The 20195-nt window shown below is 35.7% G+C and overlaps 1 protein-coding gene across 11 annotated transcripts in view; it reads right to left on the bottom strand.

The window, feature by feature from the left end:
• LOC115215131 (zinc finger CCCH domain-containing protein 10-like) overlaps positions 1-20195 on the bottom strand; it is a 608296-nt gene that overhangs the window by 359592 nt on the left and 228509 nt on the right. For 3 of the 11 annotated variants that reach the window (XR_005000356.1, XR_003881950.2, XR_005000357.1), the window contains one exon: positions 15740-15776. The exons of 7 other annotated variants lie outside the window; for them this stretch is intronic. The gene's annotated coding sequence lies outside the window, so the exon portion shown is untranslated. Of the gene's footprint in view, positions 1-15575; positions 15597-15739; positions 15777-20195 lie in introns of those variants that run through there. One more of the 11 variants, XR_005000362.1, reaches the window with a different exon arrangement.

The raw sequence follows: 20195 nt of genomic DNA, 5'->3' as shown, positions 1-20195 counted from the left end.
TCCACTACTAACTTGGTCACCTATATAACAGAAGTTATCTACTACCGCTAGTTTGCCCCATTGGCAGTTGATGGAGTCTATTTTCAGTACATTTTCAGGGTTTATTGTACTTTTGTGTCATCCACACACAAAAGCTATTTTCCCTGTTAACCTTCCTCTGATATTGTTGCACCTTTTATGTGTTCATAGCTTGCACTGGGTACATCTTATGGAGTCTCTACATATGCCTTTTCTAAGATCAAACAGGGCCATCTACCTGGATATATATATATATATATATATATGTATGTATATTAAATGTACAAACACACACACACATGCATGCACATGGTGGATACATGAGCAAGTGTGTGTATATACATATACAGGGTGTGGTGAACAAACTGTTGTCTAAATTAAACTGAAATAAAAAAAAAACACTGCCATCTCATTTTAACAGAAATATTTACCAAAATTACATAGAAATATCTTGAAATAATAAATTAATTTATACAATAAAATCGCCATTGGTTTCTACAACAGCCTCCATACAACTTTGGAATCCTCTGCAACTTTTCTGGATGGTCTCCTTGTTTAAGTTGGTCAATGCTGCCATAATTATTGCCTTCAGTTCATCTTAGGTGTTACAAAGAGTTTTGTTGGTCTCTCACTCAACAGCACCCTATACATAATAATCAAGGGGGTTGCAGTCTGGGGAGTTAGGTGGCTAGATGTTAAGGGTGATGTGGTCACAGAAATTGTCTGACAGCCATGACTGGGTTTTCCTGTTTGTGTGGCATGGTGCAGAGTCCTGTTGCTGGACAAAGGGTTTTCCAGCAGCAACCTTCTTGACCCAGGGCAGCACTACCTCCTCCAGGCACTTGATGTAGGCTTCAAGTTGAGTCTGAGGCAATGTGAGAAGATGAATGGAGGCATAATGTTGCCATCACAAGTGATCCCACCAAACATCATGATATTGACTGGATATTTGATTTTTTATCACTCTCAGTACATGTACTGTATTCAGTTTGACACCCAAACACTCTGAAATGTTCATATTGGAGCTTTTGTTGTGAATGCTAAGCAATACAGCATGTCGTTTCCAAGTTTCTGGCAGTGTGAATTGTGTCATAGTGCTGTTTTTTTCACAGATGGTGCTCAACTGAGTCTACTATACTGTGTAGCCGACAAAATCAAAAACAAACAGCATGCATGCGCAATAGGAAAAGTTGACCAAGGCACAATTTGAACTCAGCGAACTAAGAATCACAACAAATACTGCAAGGAGGTCTATCCAAAACTCTGATAAAAACTTTGTTATAGCAAATAAACCAGCTCGTTCAGAGGTTAAATACCTTAATTCTGGTTGGTTGCTGTTGTTGTCGTTAGTGTTGCTTAGCAGCAGGTATCTTCTAATCAAGTTATTCAAGCCATGTTCACACAAGTTTTGCTTAAAGTGGAATTGATCTCGGTCTACATTAACTTAAATATATGTCTCCATGTTTTTTTAAGGCAGCAAAATGATATGAGAGAGATTTAGCCAGATTTGAAGGGCAGCAAAACTGCACTTCACTGTTATTTCATTTTTAGCATACTGAGAGACCACATAGTGGCTATTTCTTAGGTTTGGTAACAAATCTAAGGCTCCGTTAAACACAGTAAAATAAAGCAGTAAAGGAGCAATGGATAATGATACAAACTTTTCTTTTAGGTGACATCAAATAAGAGTTAAATGGCTTGTACATGATCCATCATGCTAAAACATGTTTTGATGCAAATTCTAGTAAGACAACAACTATATTAGCTTCTCCAGAAATCCTGTTAACCCTATTTGGAGATGAATTAAAACAGTCAAGGATACTGCATCTTCCCTAAGGACTAACAAATGAAAGGTGCGTGCATATATGTTTGAGAAAGAGACGGACGGACGGACGGACGGACGGACGGACAGACAGACAGACAGACAGACAGACAGACAGACAGACAGACAGACAGACAGACAGACAGACAGACAGACAGAGAGCATGTCTATGATTGTATGTTGTCTATGTTTAACTACTAGAAGTCTTCCACTAAGAAAGGAGCTGGTTTCTAAGATGCCAGACTCTCTATCTGAAATGCAGATAAAAAAAAAGACATTCTGGACTTGAGAAAAGTAAAAATCTTGCATATTTTTACTGTTCCCCCTACAGATTGTATTTGTAATGTGTACATTAGCTAGTTGGTTTCTTTTTGTGAAAACACCAGCTTTTCCAGATTCTCACTAACACATTTAATCTCAAAACTAAGTGCACCAACTTTCATTGGTATAAATGTGAATTTAAATTTCTAGGTGTAAGCATATTTGTCTAAATAGAGGGTAGCATATCTTTCAAACACGTTGTATAAAAAAACATGATTATGTCCACTTATAAGTGGGGATTTTCCATATTCCCTTATTTGTCTTTTATGTTTGGGTCGGAACAGCAATGTTCCTAAATTTGTTAGGCTGACATTTCAAGAAAATTACAATCCGAAATTAAACCTTCAGCATTTAAATTGACCATATCTTGCCCAAATATTTTACCTGTTTTATCAGATAATGCATGACTAATTCAAAACAATGTCAATAAATAAGCATTACATTTGACAGATTGATCTTAATGCTAAATTATTAAACTGTTTTAAAGCATGTTGTTCATACTTTCTGCAATAGAGCACGAAGGGTTATAGAAATAATTTTAAAATCTCTCTATATATAAATGGCAGTTTGTCTGTGCGTGTTTCTGTGTGTCTGTTTGCTTGTACCCTCACCCTGACCACGGCTTTCAAGCGATTCTGATGAAACTTGACACACACATAGCCCAATGTCATAATTCAAAACTAACGCAGCCAAAATTTTGAAAAGTTTCCCCAGTTCTGAAAAAAAATCGATAAATTCGACATGGGGTCGAGAATCAGAAACACGAACCACAAACTGTCTAGGGGACGCAACTCCATCCTTTTTTAACTCTCAAAAAAAAATTTACCATAATTTTTTTCCATTCTTTTGCTATTTTTTGGCTATAACTCTCTAAAAATGCTTTATAGTTATTTCCCTTACAAACCTGAGCAACGCCGGGCGATACTGCTAGTTGCTTATAATCTTAATTCCAAATGTAATATTAAATAACAATAAATCAAGGTATATTTCAAGACATTATGACACATTTTACAGGAGTTGTATCTGTGCTTCTAATCTAGGTTTGTATTCAGCGATTAACAAAGCCTCCAGTTTTTCTCTTTCTTCTTTTTTTCTTTTTGTATATTTCTACAGAAAACTGTGGAGCAGTCAATGAGTATTTTTCTATACAATTTTATTTTGTGTACTACATTATAATGAGTTAGGTTGCAATGGCTCTTTGTAAATGCAAGGTCAATTGTTGAGAAAGTCTCATATTCATGTGTCCAGTGTGTGCTCAGTGTGTGGGTGTGAATGGGTGTGTGTGGGGGTGTGAATGGGTGGGTGTGTGTAAGCAGGCATGTGTGTGCATGTGAGACCATGTATGTGTGTGTGTGTGTGTGTGTGTGCGTGTGCGTGTGTGTGTCAAACAGCCTCGAGATCATTTTTTTATTATATGTTTAACAAGTTATCTAATTGTAAAGATCCTTTGAAAACTTAATTGGATTTTTTCCTTGTTATATTTATTTCTCTATTTTGTTATTTTGGTTTTTAAATTTATCTTCATAAAAGCAAGGAAAAGTATAAGTAAGAGGGGTAATGCAATGCTAATTATCCCAGAGACAGCTATGCAAATAGTCATTAGAAGAAACTGTATCAACTTAATGAGCAATTAATTTACTATCAATAATTATACTGATTTAAGTTGCAGCCTAGGTTTCAGCTATTTTCTCATTCAATAATTAGGTAAATAGCCAAAAAGCTTTGAAAAAAAAAAAAAACAAATAAAAAGAGAAAATAAACGAAAATAGCTAAATAAAAAAAAATCAATGATGACTTTGACAACAAAAATTAGCAATAAAACAACAATAAAGTTCCATTCTTCTTAATGCAATGTTCTATAATGAAGTGTGAGGCATGGATAATAATATGTTCAGATGATCTTGCAGATATTCCAATCATAATTACATAAATCTCCCCGAATGCATGTATGTATGCAGTTGAGAAGAAATGCACGTGAATATGCATACAGACAGGAATGCATGTATGTAGACTTGCAAGTAAGAATATATGAATGTATGCAAGCATTCAGGAACACATGTATGTAGTCGTGCAAAGAAAAAACATATATGAGGTCTGATCAATAAGTATCCGGACTGTTGCCATAGCAACAAAGCTTAAAGCCTGCAGGGTGAAGCCACTTGGCAGAAATCGACCTTGAACTCTGCTGTGCATGCACGTTAAGTTTTAACGTTCTAGCTCACTTCCACTGTTTACAGCAGTGCTTGGAAGGAAGGTGTGTAGCATGTGATCATCACAGTGACCATGACAGAGAAAGTTGTCATGGCAATACCTGCTCCGTGGCCTATGCAAAGTTGCAGAAAGTGTATGGAGGGGAGTGTATGAGCTGCACACAAGTGTTTGAGTGTTTCAGATGTGTCCAAGATGGCCAAAAAAGTATCGATATTGACAAACATTCTGGGAGACCAGCAACCAGCATAGCTGAGGAAAACATTGCAGATGTGCATGCAGCTGTGAGGAGAAATCATCAAATCACCATCTGTGAGTTATCAGAGGATGTGCAGATTAGTTACAGTTCAGTTCAGTCCATTATCACTGAAGATTTGGGTATGAGACACGTATCTGCCTTGTTTGTGCCAAAACTGCTTTCAGCTGACCAAGAAGACACTTGGGTTTCAGTTGCGCACAAGATCTCTTTGTTTGTGTCAAGAAAAATTAAAACTTTTTAAAAGCTTTGCATAGGCCTCTGAGCAGGTATCGCCAAGCTTTTGGCAAAATTTGATGCAGAGTTTCTGCTCAACTTACTCTATCATTGTCAATGCGATGATCACACACTACACACCTTCCTTCCAAATACTGCTGCGAACAGCAGAAGTGAGTCAGAATGTTAAAACTTAGTGCACATACACAGCAGAGTTCAAAGTCAATCTGTACCAAGCAGCTTTACTGTGCGTACTTTAGCTTCAGTACTATGGCAACAGTCCGGATACTTATTGATCAAACCATGTATGTATGTAGGCAGGACAGAAATTAGGTATGGATGCATGAAGGCAGGAATGTTAACATACATACATGTGGTTCCCCCTGCCTATAGACATGCATTTCTGCCACCTGTATACATTACTTGTATTCCCACCTGCATGCCTACTTGATGGTGCACTATTTTCAAGAGTTATAGTCAGTCATACGAACTCAATACTTATTTTTTAAGTATAATACTTATTTTATTGATCTTTATTCATTGAATAGCTATGTTGTAAAGGGGAAAAACATAATACATGTTCACACACACACAAACTCAAAAGGTTTCTGTATACCAAATTGCATTTACAAAGCTTTGGTGATATCTTCATCATCAATGCTAACAGAGGCTGGATAGGTTATCACAGTCTGAGTCAATTACTACCCTCCTAAATATGATTATGGAACTGCATCTCACTTGTCCTTTTTGTATTGGAATTGGGTTTTATGGCTGGATGCCTTTCCTAACACTGACTACTTTATATAGCATACAGGACATATTTTATCAAGGCACCAAAATCATTAAGCTTACCTTGAACCCTGTAAGACATAAGGGAGACCCCCAATGCACGTATATTGTTTCATTTATTTTGTCCAAAGAAATGTGGCCAATAGAGTAGTTAGAAGAGAGAGCAATATGAGAGCGAAATGGGAAAGAAGAATATGAGGATGAAACATAGTAATTGATGAGAGTGAGAAAGAGGAGAACGTACAAAATAGGAGAGATAGTGCCACAGGAGCACGGAAGGGAGGCAGTAAAGGTATGGTAGAATAGGTTAATAGGTGTGTGATGCTAATGGTAGCTACATGCTTGCATGTAATAGAGTGGCAAATATAAGGTAAATCAATGATAAGAGTGTGATGAATGTCAGTAATGAGTGACCTGAAAGAGAGAGAGAGTGATAGTTAATGGGATAGGGAGTGGTGCAGGTGATGCTAGCTAGTAAGTTAGAACATGAGTAAAAAGACAGTTGAGACAGCAAAGGGAAAGACGGACTTGTTAGACAACAATGAATAGTGGTGTAATATAGACAGATATGAAGCAGCATAAATAGATAAATGTACAGCACATACTAATAGATCCAATGTAGTCCCTCATTCCTCAGGTATCATAATGGGAGAGAAACCCAGTGGCAGCTAGATGCTTTCTGGTAAGAACAAGTTAGCATGAATGGATGTCATAGAAATGGTTAGTAGTAACAGTGTGATGTTTGACAAGGTACAGCGAATAGGAGAGGGACATAAAAAATATGAGTATCAAATAAGGAAGAGAGGCAGTTAATGAAAGCTTAGCAAGAACAAAAAGAGTGAAAGGGCCAGATATAGAGAGTCAACAAAATCTTCATCAATTAGAAACCTCATTAAACAAGTATCATTCTTACAGCAATTTGAATCCCAAAGAAGGACAATCATGCAACACTGGAGTAGTGTTTTGTTGTTTGTTCCTTCTCGAGCCATGCCTGGCTCATAAGGGCTGGCTTCCCGGTTTCTTGGCGTATAGGTTCCCCACCTGGATGGGACGCCAGTCCATTGCAGGTGAGCTGCAAGATGCAGGAGGAAAGAGTCAGCAGAAGTTCGCCATTACCTTCTGCCAGAGCCACGTGGAGCTTAGGTGTTTTTGCTCATAAACACACACATCGCCCGGTCTGGGATTCGAACCCGCGATCCCTCGACCGCGAGTCCGCTGCTCTAACCACTAGGCTATGTGCCTCCACTAACACTGGAGTATGATATAACATAAACAATAAAACCACCAAATACCAAGAAACCAAGAACCCCTAGACAAATATACTGTATACCCCAGCATCCTTTGCTAGAACCATTTCAATATAAATTTCCTCATTTTTACACAGCATGTGCACCAGATGGAATGAGTTTAAGAAATGCCAGCATGCCGGCCACAAATTAAAACTGAATCAACCACACACACACACACACACACACACACACATCAGTATAATAAATATATATCACAAACTAATGATAATGATATATGCTACAACAAAGTGGGCAATCAATTTTGATTGGAAATTGCTGGAGTCTCATTAGAATATAACAAAAGTCACGTCCTCACACTCTGACAGTTCCTGAGATGACACAGAAAGGAAGAAAGAACAATGCACAGTGTCTTAATTTATTAGATGTTATTTGTATTAATTAAATAATTTACCATCCACTACACCATAAAATTTATACTGGGCCATGATATAAATCTGTATTTAGATGCGTACATTTAAACACACTCTTACATTGTAATTTATGTAGACATTAAATTGACTGAGTGGTTACATAATACTGGTTTGAAGATACTCGAAAAATCAAAATGGAAATTACAAAGCAGCACAAAATTACTTTCCATTTTAAAACTTCTACAGTTGTTTTTTTAAAAGAAATCTTTGAATATTTTCCTTGTGACACTATTTTGCTTTACTCTTTTACTCTTTTACTCTATTACTTGTTTCAGTCATTTGACTGCGGCCACGCTGGAGCACCGCCTTTAGTCGAGCAAATCGACCCCGGGACTTATTCTTTGTAAGCCCAGTACTTATTCTATCGGTCTCTTTTGTCGAACCGCTAAGTGACGGGGACGTAAACACACCAGCATCGGTTGTCAAGTAATGCTAGGGGGACAAACACAGACACACAAACACACACATATATATATACATATATATACGACAGGCTTCTTTCAGTTTCCGTCTACCAAATCCACTCACAAGGCATTGGTCGGCCCGGGGCTAAAGCAGAAGACACTTGCCCAAGATGCCACGCAGTGGGATTGAACCTGGAACCAAGTGGTTGGCTAGCAAGCTACTTACCACACAGCCACTCCTGCGCCTATGTTTTTGCTTTTTTTTTTGTTTTTCTGACCTTGGATATTATCTGAAGCTAATTGTAGAATATGACAACTCACAAATGCCTTTATTTTCTGCTTTACAGGTATAGCTGTGGGGTTAAAAAGTTTGGTTCTCCACTGCATGGTTTCACATTCAGTGCCCCTGTGTGATGCCTTGTGCAAGTCCCCTCTACCTCTTCTTTAGCCCCAGGAAGACATAAAGCCTTGTAAATGAATTTGGTAGACAGATAATGGAAGAGACCCATCTGGTGTATGGGTGTGTGTGTTTAAATTTCTTGTCATTAAGCTATATTTGTAAATGAATATCACCATCATACAAGCAGTATCCACTTTCAATTTTTCATGAAAACATGTTCAGTTATAGGGAAACATTAGCTTTCTTGGAAACAAATGAGAATTTGACAGAAAGGGCATCCAGCCATGAGAAATTTGCCTTAAAGAAACTTTGTCCGACCCATGCAAGCACAGAAAAGTGGACAATAAAATGATGATGATGATGATGGAAGCTAAACTTGTTCTCTGTTATCTCGTTACATATTTGGCTTCAGTACTTTAACTTCTTGTTGAATACTACGCTTCAGTTCCTAAAGAGCTTGAATCCAAATAAATACATCAAAAGAGAAATTCCTTTACTTTTCCATTTGCTTTTGAAATGGAAAATAACTTTCCACACAAAATACTATGACTGTACTAAACTAACCCAAACAGCAAACTTCTGTGAAGATGCATGATCTGCTAGAAATACCAGCTAAATTTTCTCTTCAATCAAAATTCTGGTGCTTTTCTAAAAGGTGATGGAGACCTATAGTAATGTAATGTGAAATATACTATATCTGAAAAGACTGGATGGTCACAATTGGAATACTTTTGGTCATAGATATTCTGGACTAGATTAACTTGGGGCTAAATAAACTGATGCAGCTTATTTTATTTAAAGTGAATATACAAACAAAATTCCAATATATATATGTGTGTGTGTATGTGTATGTACATATATATGTATGTACATATATATGTATGTACATATATATGTATGTATGTGTATATATATATATATATATATATAATAAATATTAGGGAATAAATCCAAATTTACAGGGAAAAAATCAGATTTAGGATTAAATCGATTTTATAGTAAAATATTATAAAATATTATTCGAGACAAAACCACTATTTTGCAAAACAAACAAGGAAAGACTTAATCAATACATAAAATTTTAATAAATAGTCAAAAAAACCGCCACTACACTCGTTTCTTGTCTTGATCGACAATCTTCAGGTGGACTTCCAATAATTCAGTGTCAAATTATATGTATGTATATATATAAGCGTAAACATTCATACCAGAAGTTGACTTTTATTTATGCTGGACAGTATAATGCTTACTTTTTCTGTATAAATTTACTAAAATCATTAAATGGTTAACTACTTTTTAAAATCTGACATTTATGCTGGTAAACACAGTCTGGGCCATATTTTACATTGCTTGGAGTTTCTACCTATCGCAATGACACACCATTGACATACATACTGATATGGGTATTCCTGACTGAAAAAAATGTAATGATATGGATAATCTTGATAGTATGTTTTTATTTTTGTCTATTTATTACTAGGCACAGTTTTAACTTTGTCATACTGTTTGCACCAATTTTGAACATTGGCTTCATTAATATTAAAATGCCTTCTGCCAACTCTCGTTATGTTCAAATGCATATCCAACATATATCATTTTTCCTTTGCAGTAAACGATTCATAATTTCTGCCCAAACCCACAATAATGGTAATGACAAATTTTAAAGTTTGCTTGACATTTTACAAGTGTAAAAGGGATTCAAATTTTGATACTCCATACCAAAGGTTCCGACAAGAATAGGCAGAAAAGAATTCTGTTTGCATAATCATTTTGAACAGCCGCCTTCTGTCAGTTGAGTAAAGTGTCATCAAAGCTGATGTTTATTGGTAATTAAACTTAATTTGCAATACCTGTGCGTATTTATCAGCTTTGTTTTTGTTGGTACTTCTTATCAAAAAGTTTTCCTGTAATCATGATTTGAGAAGACATACAGCAGTATGCTAAAGATCGGACATAATCTTTTGTGAGCTAGAAATGTAAATTAAAGTTTATTACAAACAACACAAACACTTTGTAATTTAATAGCTTTCAATATGATAGCTGTTAAACAGAAGTTATTTTTATTTAATGAAACTTTAATAAAATCTAACCATAAGTAAGTGAAATTATGTTAAATACAACTAAACTAAAAAGCTTTTTCCCCTGGCTATATCAGCAATTCTGAAAACTTTTGGGTATGAATTTTACATATTTAGAAGCTTTTTTCCAAATTTTATCCTCAAAATCATCTGCGTACATTACACAGGTGCACAAATCACATGAAGTTTTACAGTGTATATAAATATATATATACATATATATACACATATATTGAAAATGTGCAGAAAACAGCTTCCATGGCATACCAGGGGGAAAAACTAGAAGTAGCTGATAGTTTCTGTTACCTAAGTGACCAAGTCAGTAGCTGGGGTAGATGCTCCAAGAATCTAGCTGCTACAACAAGAATAGCCCGAGCAAAGTTCAGAGAGCTCCTACTTCTGCTGGTAACAAAAGGACTCTCACTCAGAGTGAAGGGTAGACTGCATGATGCATGTGTATAAATAGCCATGCTACACGGCAGTGAAACATGGGCTGTGATGGTGAGGGCATGCATAGGCTTGAAAGAAATGAAGCTAGTATGCTCAGCTGGATGTGTAATATGCGTGCATAGATGACAGCACTCTGAGAGAAAAGTTGGACGTAAGAACATGACCTTCGAACATTGGGCCTTACAGAGGCAATGACAAGCAACTGAGATGTTTGGAGATATGCTGTGCTTCAGAAGACCTAACAAACCAAGTGAAAACGTGTTCGTGGCCCACGCCAGTGTCGCATAAACAACCCCTTTAAAAGTACCCTTCACTCGTCAGGTAATATGCTGTGCTTGAGAAGACATGCTGAGTCAAGTGAAATTGTTGTCATGGCCGATTTGTTTATAAGATAAACAAGAAAAGAAAAAGGAAAAAGATACAGGAGGCAAGTCAATGAATAAATTGTGCAGGGCCAATTATATCCTTCAGTATCTTAATGTTATAACATGCATGAGGGAAGAATTAGGGAATCTTCGGGGTAGAGGTTAAGAGGAGGCACCTAGTATTGGCGATTCAGTGGTTCAAAGGCAACTAATAGTGAATGAAACTGGGCTAAACCTCGTATATAACAAATTGCAGTAATAATTAGTTAAATACAGGTATGCAAAAACAATTCATCCTATAGGTGCTCTACAATGCACAAATAAAATGGCACTTACAATTAGGCGGATAATATTTAAGGCCAAGTCACAAGCTGAAATAATGTCAACTAATGAAACATCCTAGTTGTCAACAGTGTCCTAAGTACGCTTCATAAGCATTACATAGTCATTAATGTATAGAGTTCCCATTATTATAAAACAATTTAAAAGAATATAATGGCACTAATGGGTACAATTAATACTGGGTCCACAGGCAGATTGGTAATATGAGAAAAGTTACCTTGATTCAAGCAATTTACTAACTATGCCTAAAAAGCAAAAACAAATACCCTAAGATAAGAGAGGAATACTAATTAAATCTTCACTTTTCTCTTTTACTTGTTTCAGTCATTTGACTGTGGCCATGCTGGAGCACCGCCTTTAGTCGAGCAAATTGACCCCAGGACTTATTCTTTTTAAGCCTAGTACTTATTCTATCGGTCTCTTTTGCCGAATCGCTAAGTTACGGAGACGTAAACACACCAGCATCGGTTGTCAAGCGATGTTGGGGGTACAAACACAGACACATAAACATATACACACACACACACACATATATATATATATATATATATATATATATATATATATATATAATATATATATATATATATATATATACATATATACAACGGGCTTCTTTCAGTTTCCGGCTACCAAATCCTCTCACAAGGCTTTGGTCGGCCCGAGGCTATAGTAGAAGACACTTGCCCAAGGTGCCACACAGTGGGACTGAACCCGGAACCATGTGGTTGGTAAACAAGCTACTTATCACACAGCCACTCCTACGCCTATATAATCTAATCATTAAAATTATAAACAAAGGTATATTGACTCTAAGTGGGTGCAAAAAATACTGGTGGACATAGAGTACAATAAAGTAAAGGAAAGATATAAAACACAATAAAAATGTGTGTGTGTGTATGATGATGCTTCTGATGATGATGATGAATTCACAAACTTGCACATCTTTGGTCAGCCTGGGATTGCAGAAGAAAGCACTTGCTGCAGGTTCTGTGCAGTAGGACTGAACCTGAGACCACATGGCTAAGTACTGAACTTCTTAAATGTACAGCCATACTTGAACCTCAAAGATATTTTACCACTAGCATGCACGAACATATTTCAAATAATTTTCTATTAATTTTTGAAAATAATTAGGAATTTTGGTGAAACATAGTAAAATAAGTAATAGTGTCATAATCAATTTGGTATTTAATAACATCTCTAACCTTGTCACCATTAATCTGGTGTTTGGAATGTAACTTAACCGAAAGATGCTGCATAAAATAATGATGTAAGTTTTTAATGTAGATATAATCACTTTAAAAGATGAATTTTATATCAAATCAAAAAAACAGGTTTAGTCTCCAGTCAGTTGTTATTAAAAGGATCCAAGTCAGAAAATATCAATTTAAGACAGAAAAGTGAAACATGCCCCCATGACAGGGTCATAACCAGGTATTTATCATTGCCAAATCACTGTGTTACCAATTTTTCCATAAAGCACATCATTTATACGATCTCATTTCCATCAGTGTAAGTTTATTTATTGCATTTTTCCTTCAAATTTTTTTCTTCTATAGCTATGTAATTAAGAAGCTCACTTTGTAACCATGTGATTTGATGTTGAGTCGCACTGTGTGACACTTTGGGCTAGTAGCTTCTATGCTAGACCCACGTTGACCAATGCCTTGTGAATAGATTCAGGAGAAGAAAACTGTGCAAAGGACCTTCTGTGTGAGTGTGTTCTCATGCCTCCATTAGTTAGAACTTTGGACAAACAAGATCAATAGGCTAAGTAGCAAACTTAAGAAAAGAAAAAGATCTGGGGTTCATTTATTCAATTAAACCCTTCATGGCATGCCCAGCATGGCTGAAGTCCAACCGCTGAAACAAGTAAAAAATAGAATATATCAGATTGGTGCCTGTCATATTCAATGTGACTTTAAAACTTTAAATATTTATATGTAAAGCTTCTTTCAGTTTCTCTGTACCAAATTTAGTCAGAGGGCTTTGAATAGCCCAGGGCTATAATAGAGACAGTCTTGCCCAATGTGCCACACAATGTTACTGAATCTGAAACTATGTGGTAGGAAAACAAACTTCTTCATGACACAGCCATGCCTCAACATCTTAATTCATTTATAACAAATTTTTAAAGCTTTGAATTACACAGAAGGGAAAAACAAATGTTTAAACCCTTCAAAGAACACTGGAAACAAAAACAAAAATAATACAAGCAACAACAAAACACCACATAGTAAACATCACTCAAAACATTTCATTAAATGAGCACAAGACCAAAGAGGAGGTTTAGAAGAGAGATTCTACTCCATCTCTACTATTGTTGCTCAACACAGGACTACTGCTATTGTAATGAACACCATGCAATATTGGATGTTATATTTTGGAGACTTCTGTGCCTTAAAAGAGGATGAACAGCACTCAACTATATTGATATTAATAGCAGAAACAAACTGCATCAAATCCTGGATCTAATGAAGCAGAAATTTTCAGCACTAAAAGGTGAATCAGTTCTCAGTATAGCCACTTCATAAAGATGATTTGGAATCTATTAGTTGTAAATTCACCTGCAGTCGTACACAATTATTGTTGTTGTTGTTCTTCTTCTTCTTACAGCATTCACCTGGGGTTGGTTGAGCTGGTTTCATTCATCCTCAATGCTGCATCTCTCACAAACGCCGACCAGGCCTGGCGATTTGAGGCTAATGACCGCGTGATCTCCAACCACTCCTTATTCCAGCAGCGAACGCCGTAGATATGGGGCCAAGGTTGGGTTCCAGATCAGCCTTGACTGTCATCAGCCAGGTTTTTTGTTGTCCACACAATTGTTACTCATATAGCTTTATAGTTTAAATCATAAGAACTTAGAAACTTTGAGACATGAAATAAATAATTTTTATTAGTGGAACTCAACAGTAGACAAAGCTTAACAACATCTTTACATCCATTTTTACATTCTGAGTTTAAATTCCACTGAAATCAACTTTGCATTTCATCCTTTCCAGGTCCATGAAATAAGGACCAGCTGAGAACTTGAGTCAATGCAATCAACTAGCAGCTGGAAATTTCAGGACCTGTGACTATAATAGAAAGTATTTATAGCTTCATGTGTAAAAATAAATTTCTACATGTGTGCATGTGTATGTATGTGTGTGTGTGTACGTGTGTGTGTGTGTGTGTATTTTATTCATAATCAGCAGAATTTACAAATTGACTTAAGGGCCAACGGTTTCTTCAATAAATGCCAACACACTAAACTTTTGGCCCTTAACTCACTCTGTAACTTCTGCTGATTATTGACAAAAAACACATGTGCTCAGTTCTATTTTTCTTGTTTGCATTACCAAACCTATATGAGTGGATTGATTATTTTCTGAATTGAACTATGGTGCCATGCACTCACTGTAAACTCTAAAAAGATACCTGGAAATAGCTGACATTATTCTTAAGTGTGTTAATTGTTATCTGTAAAAATTAACCTCTGCGTGTACATACAATACTCTCTCTCTCTCTGTCTCTCTCTTTTTTCCATTTTGTTTCTCTTTCTTAGCCAACATAATGGTTTACATTTTTGCAGCACCAATTCTCAGACTTCTTCATTCTCATTTAAAACTACTTCATTTATAACATTTATACCTTCCAGGTAAAGGCACCATTCCATTGTTGAAACTAAATCCATTTCTCCATCCTTCCATCATTATCCTTCCTTCCTTCCCCCCCTCTCTCTCTCTCTCTCTCTCTCTCTCTCTCTAAGTACTAAGACTTCATAGCTGCCAAAATAAAAGCATTATGAATGCTCCTACTATTTCAGACCCAGTTACCATTCAGGACAGCATTCTTCTATCCAAGACAATTTCTTTGCCTACAGACAGACATACTTGTTTCCTAGCAATAAATTTAAACACTCGTTCTTGCCTTTTCAAAGATCACACAACAAAAGTATGATAGAGTGCTTATAATAATAATGATGATGATGATGGTTGTGGTGAAGAGGGCATACTTGTGCCTATTCTTGCCTTGTCTCTCAAATGAAATCATTCTTCAAAAAAAAAAAAGGAAAAGAAAAAAAGATGGCGGCATTAGTGTAAAGAGAAATTGCCTGTCAGGTGTGTTAAAATGATGAGAGACATTGCAACAAAGCAAAGGAAATACCAATTTTTCAAAGTAACATACTGACACTGACCTGGTCTCAGATTCTTTCAAGTTGGGAACTCTACATGTGTGTGTGTGTGTGTGTGTGTGTTATGTGTGTACACACACATATATATATACACACATACATCTAAATATATATATATAAAAACCATACACACATACATAGATATAGATATATAAATATATACGTACACAAGCCAAATAATTCCCAGTAAATTCTGCAACTCACCTGAAACCAAAATGAACAAAAGTGAGTTTTAATATTTGTACAAATATAAGCATATATACAAATACAAATACATACACATTATATGTGTGCATGGATGTATGTGCATACACACACACACATATAATTTCAAAATTTATGACAAATAACAATGCAGAAGACAAAATTTAACAATTAATTCAAAAGAAAAACAATGTGAAAGTGTCATCAATGATTCAAGCTTAAGCTCTTGTTCAGAAAGTTGAGATGGTAAGAGACGACATGTAAAAGTAGGAAGGAAAAGAAACCAGAATTAAAGTAAAAACACAAATTGCACTGAGTCAAGTCATGTTGAAAATATATTTAGACATAAGCGACAGTTTGACAGTCATAGCGAAATATGTACATCTGTATGTTAAAATTTTCAACATGCACTTCCATGTAAAATACTGTTTGTATACATTTGTAAGGTGTCGAAGCAGAAATCTGGTCTTCCTACAACTAAAATAGAGGCATCGGAAGAAGTGCTTATGACAGTGTATGTGTGAATGTGCATAATGTACATGTGTGTTTGGTGGAGAGTGAATGATAGTAGAGATTAAGCTTGACTTTCGGTGATATGTAATGCTCCTTGTTATTATTGGTGTTATTTAGGCCCAAGTCAGCTTTTAGTAGATCTAAGAACAGAAACATTCCAGCTTAAACAAATTGTTTTCTCTCTCTCTCTCTCTCTCTCTCTCTCTCATGTGTGTGTGTGTGTGTGAACCTTGGGCTTCAACTGTTTTTATCTTTTTCTTCGAAAAGGTAGAAGTGTAAATTTAAAAAGATTAAGCCATTCATCCACATGCACAGTGATCCCTTGGTAGGTTGTGGCAGTGATGCTAACAGTAGTGATGCTAATGGGGAAACGAAAACAATAAAGGGTTCTAGTTTGGGTACAAAGCCAACAATTGTTCGGGAAGGAGATAAACACACACCATTAACCCTTTCGTTACCAACCCGGTTGAAACCAGCTTTGGCTTTGAGTACAAATGTCTTGTTTTCATGAGTTTTGAATTAAAATCTTCCACCAAACCTTAGTCACAATTTATGTTCCTAACACTAGCTGAATGATAACTAAGTTATTTTATTAAATTCTTTGTTATATTTAAAGTAACTGAAAGAAACACAGAAGATCTTAAAATAAATACAGTAACAAAAGGGTTAACCACTCAAGTATTAGGCTTGAACATTATTTTAGTAATCCAGGAAGAATTAAAGGCAAAGGTGATCTAGTAAGAATTGAGCTGTAAACAAAGAGTCAGAAGTAGTACTGCATGGCACTTTGTCCAGCATTCTAATGATTCTGCTAACCCTTCTGATATCAACCCACCTGAAACTGCTTCTGGCTCTGTAGTATAAATGTCTCGTTTTCAAAAGTTCTGAATTAAAATCTTCCACCAAGCTTTAGTCACAATTTATGTTCCTAACACTAGCATAATGATAACTAAGTTATCTTACTAAATTCTTTTTTATATTTAAAATTAACTGAAAGAAACATAGAGCATCACAACAGAAATAATGGTAACAAAAGGGTTAATAATAAATGTGACATAAATAGACAACCAGTCAGATAGACAGATAGATCGATAGGGTTATGCCCACATGTGTCAAGATAGAATGCAGTTTCTTTATAAAAAATAGGGTTAAGTCTATACTAAAGTTCACAATGAAATATTTTAAGGAAATTAAAGGATAACAGAGCTATGTGTATAGATTGCACATAGTCTACACACACAGTTCTGATGGATGTGATGGAACTCAGAATTTCCATATAAAATAGATATTTCCCCATTTCTTCAGCCAGTAACAAACTAAATACAAAAGTAAGCTGGTAACCAGTCTTTTGATAACTGTGACTAGCTAGCAGTTCTGGTTCAGTGATACAACAGAGAGAGAGAGAAAATGTATCAGTTACAAAGTAGCTTTAAATCCATATATATACTGATGTGAGTTTAGATGAAAAAAAAGTTTAGTGTTTTAGGTAAATCTATTTGTAAGAGGATGTAAGGGGCAGCACTCTGCTGTTACAGCTGGGGCTTCAGGCATACCTTTTCATCATGTCCAGCAGTGTTTGTATTTTACTGGCTCTGAACAGAAGGCAAAATTGACAGGAGTAAGAAGTGAACTAAAGACCTTAGCAGAAGAAACAATGCAAGGCATTTTGTCCAACACTCTAATGAGGCTGCCAGCTTACCAATTTAAACAATAAAAGTGGCAAACAAACAAAAGAGACAGATAGATATAGCATAAAAAGGTTGAACACCACAGAACAAGCAACTGACATGTATCATTTGCTGTTAATCTAATTCAATGACTTCAGATCACTTCTGGGGTTAATAAAGTACCAGCGAAGTATTATTCCCTTACACAAAAATTTGTAGTCGTGTGCCCTCATAAAAAAAATTATCTCCTTAAATCTAATCCTTTGAATACCATCCCACATGAGATTGCTTCTGGTGCTATGAAATTAACTTACTGCTTTAAAGTGATCTAAACTAAAACCTCCCATCAAAATTTCATGTTACCTTATGTTTCAAACAGCAGCTTAATAATAACAAAATTATTTTACTAAATTCTTCGTTATTTTTAAAATTAATTGAAACAACATCAGGGTATTATATGAAAAATCAGGGTATTTCATTAGAAGTATGGTAACAAGAGGATTATGTTACATTTTTAATGAGATGGACAAGCTTGGCTCCTTCTAAAGAAGTAACTCAATTCAAGAAACAGTTTCAGCAAGGGACACCAGAATGTCATTCTCAATAGATAATCCTTTCATGGAACATTTTGGCTATTAAAATTGCTGAAACACTTGTTCACAACAATAAGGGGAAAAGAACAGCAAAATGTTCTCCTCATGTTTTTTAGATATACACATCACAATCAATTGGATGTGGTTACTTTAAAATTCCAATGTTTTTCCAAACTTCACATACCCTCACAATTTCTCATGTACCTCAAGGGGTTCGTTTGCCTGTGTTATGGGAATGATGAAAACATGAAAAGATTGTGACAAGGATAGGATGAAAAAATGTTGCCACAGAGTAAAGAATCTGATGATATAGCTATGGTCAGCAGTCTAGAAAGAAAGATTTCTGCTTTATCAGACACATATATTATTCCCAATGGACTTCTTATAAATCTGAAGTATTCAATTAAGTAGAGTTCATAGGAAAAAAACTGCACCAAAAGAAAAAAGAAGAAACAAGAAAATTAATTAATATTACATCTTTATAAAGAAGAACACGAATAAATAAATTGGCTAATTGTGATTTAGAAAGACAAGAAACACACCACCAGAGTCCAAATAAATTAAAACTTGAATGAGGATATGGAGTGAGGATTGGTTTAATCTTTGGTAAGTACAGCGACAGTGCAGGATATGTTTCAGTCTTTCTGGACTTCCTCAGCACTGGCCTTATATTTTAGATAGTAGAAAGGCAGCGAGCAGGAAAAATTGCTAGCACGCAGAACAAAATACTTAGTGGAATTTCTTCCAGCTAAATATTCTGAGTTCAAATTCTGCCAAGGTGAATTTTGCCTTTCATCCTTTCAGAGTCAATAAAAGAAATACCAGTCCAGCAAAGGGATTAATGTAATTAACTAACCCCACCCTCCTTCAAGATTTCAGGCCTTCTGCCTATAGTGGAAAGAATATTTTGGTTGGTAGACCACATCAATACACTCAACATAAAGCCATTACCTGGAACTTAGGTACTTTTCACAGACAACTCTGTTAAAGACATTAGAGATAGGCCACTGGTCTCCTACACTTCTCCCTCATCAGTCTCAAAGATCCCGCAAAAAGTTGGGTATGAAAGATGCCCATAATTTGGTGACTAAGCTATATAAAAAAAAAGCTAGAAAAATGAATGAATGACCCAACCCAGCTAGTTAGGAGTTATGCTGCGCTGTTATTCAAAACAACTCACTTATTTTCTTTAGTTACATCGGTAAATGTGTTACTACTGAATGCAAACAACTACTAAATGTCGCCCATCTCCACCATGTGGTGATGGTGGTAGGTAGTAGTAGTAGTAGAAGTTGTAGTGGTGGAGCAATACAGAGGAATGGTAGTGATTGTAGATTTATTTATTAGGATATTAGTAGCAGCAGGAATATCATTATTATCAGCAGGTACTGATAATAATGATATTCATTCCTGATGTTGTCGTTGTTGAAGTTATAATAGTGAAGGTGTTGATACATACAACCCCTAGGTGGCTACTGTAATAATAAAGCTTCCCGCCTCACATTATCAAATTTGATAATAGGTGTTTGTATAATATATTGTAAACATAATATTAACTGTGAAATATAGCAGAAAACACTTCATATATATATATATGTATGTATGTACATACGTATGAATGTATGTATGTATGTATGTATGTATGT

The sequence above is a fragment of the Octopus sinensis genome, linkage group LG8 (genome assembly GCF_006345805.1).
Source record: "Octopus sinensis linkage group LG8, ASM634580v1, whole genome shotgun sequence".
Classification (NCBI taxonomy): Eukaryota; Metazoa; Mollusca; class Cephalopoda; order Octopoda; family Octopodidae; genus Octopus; species Octopus sinensis.
The sequence above is the reverse complement of the archived record's forward strand: the minus strand, read 5'-3'. Positions and strand labels throughout refer to the sequence as shown.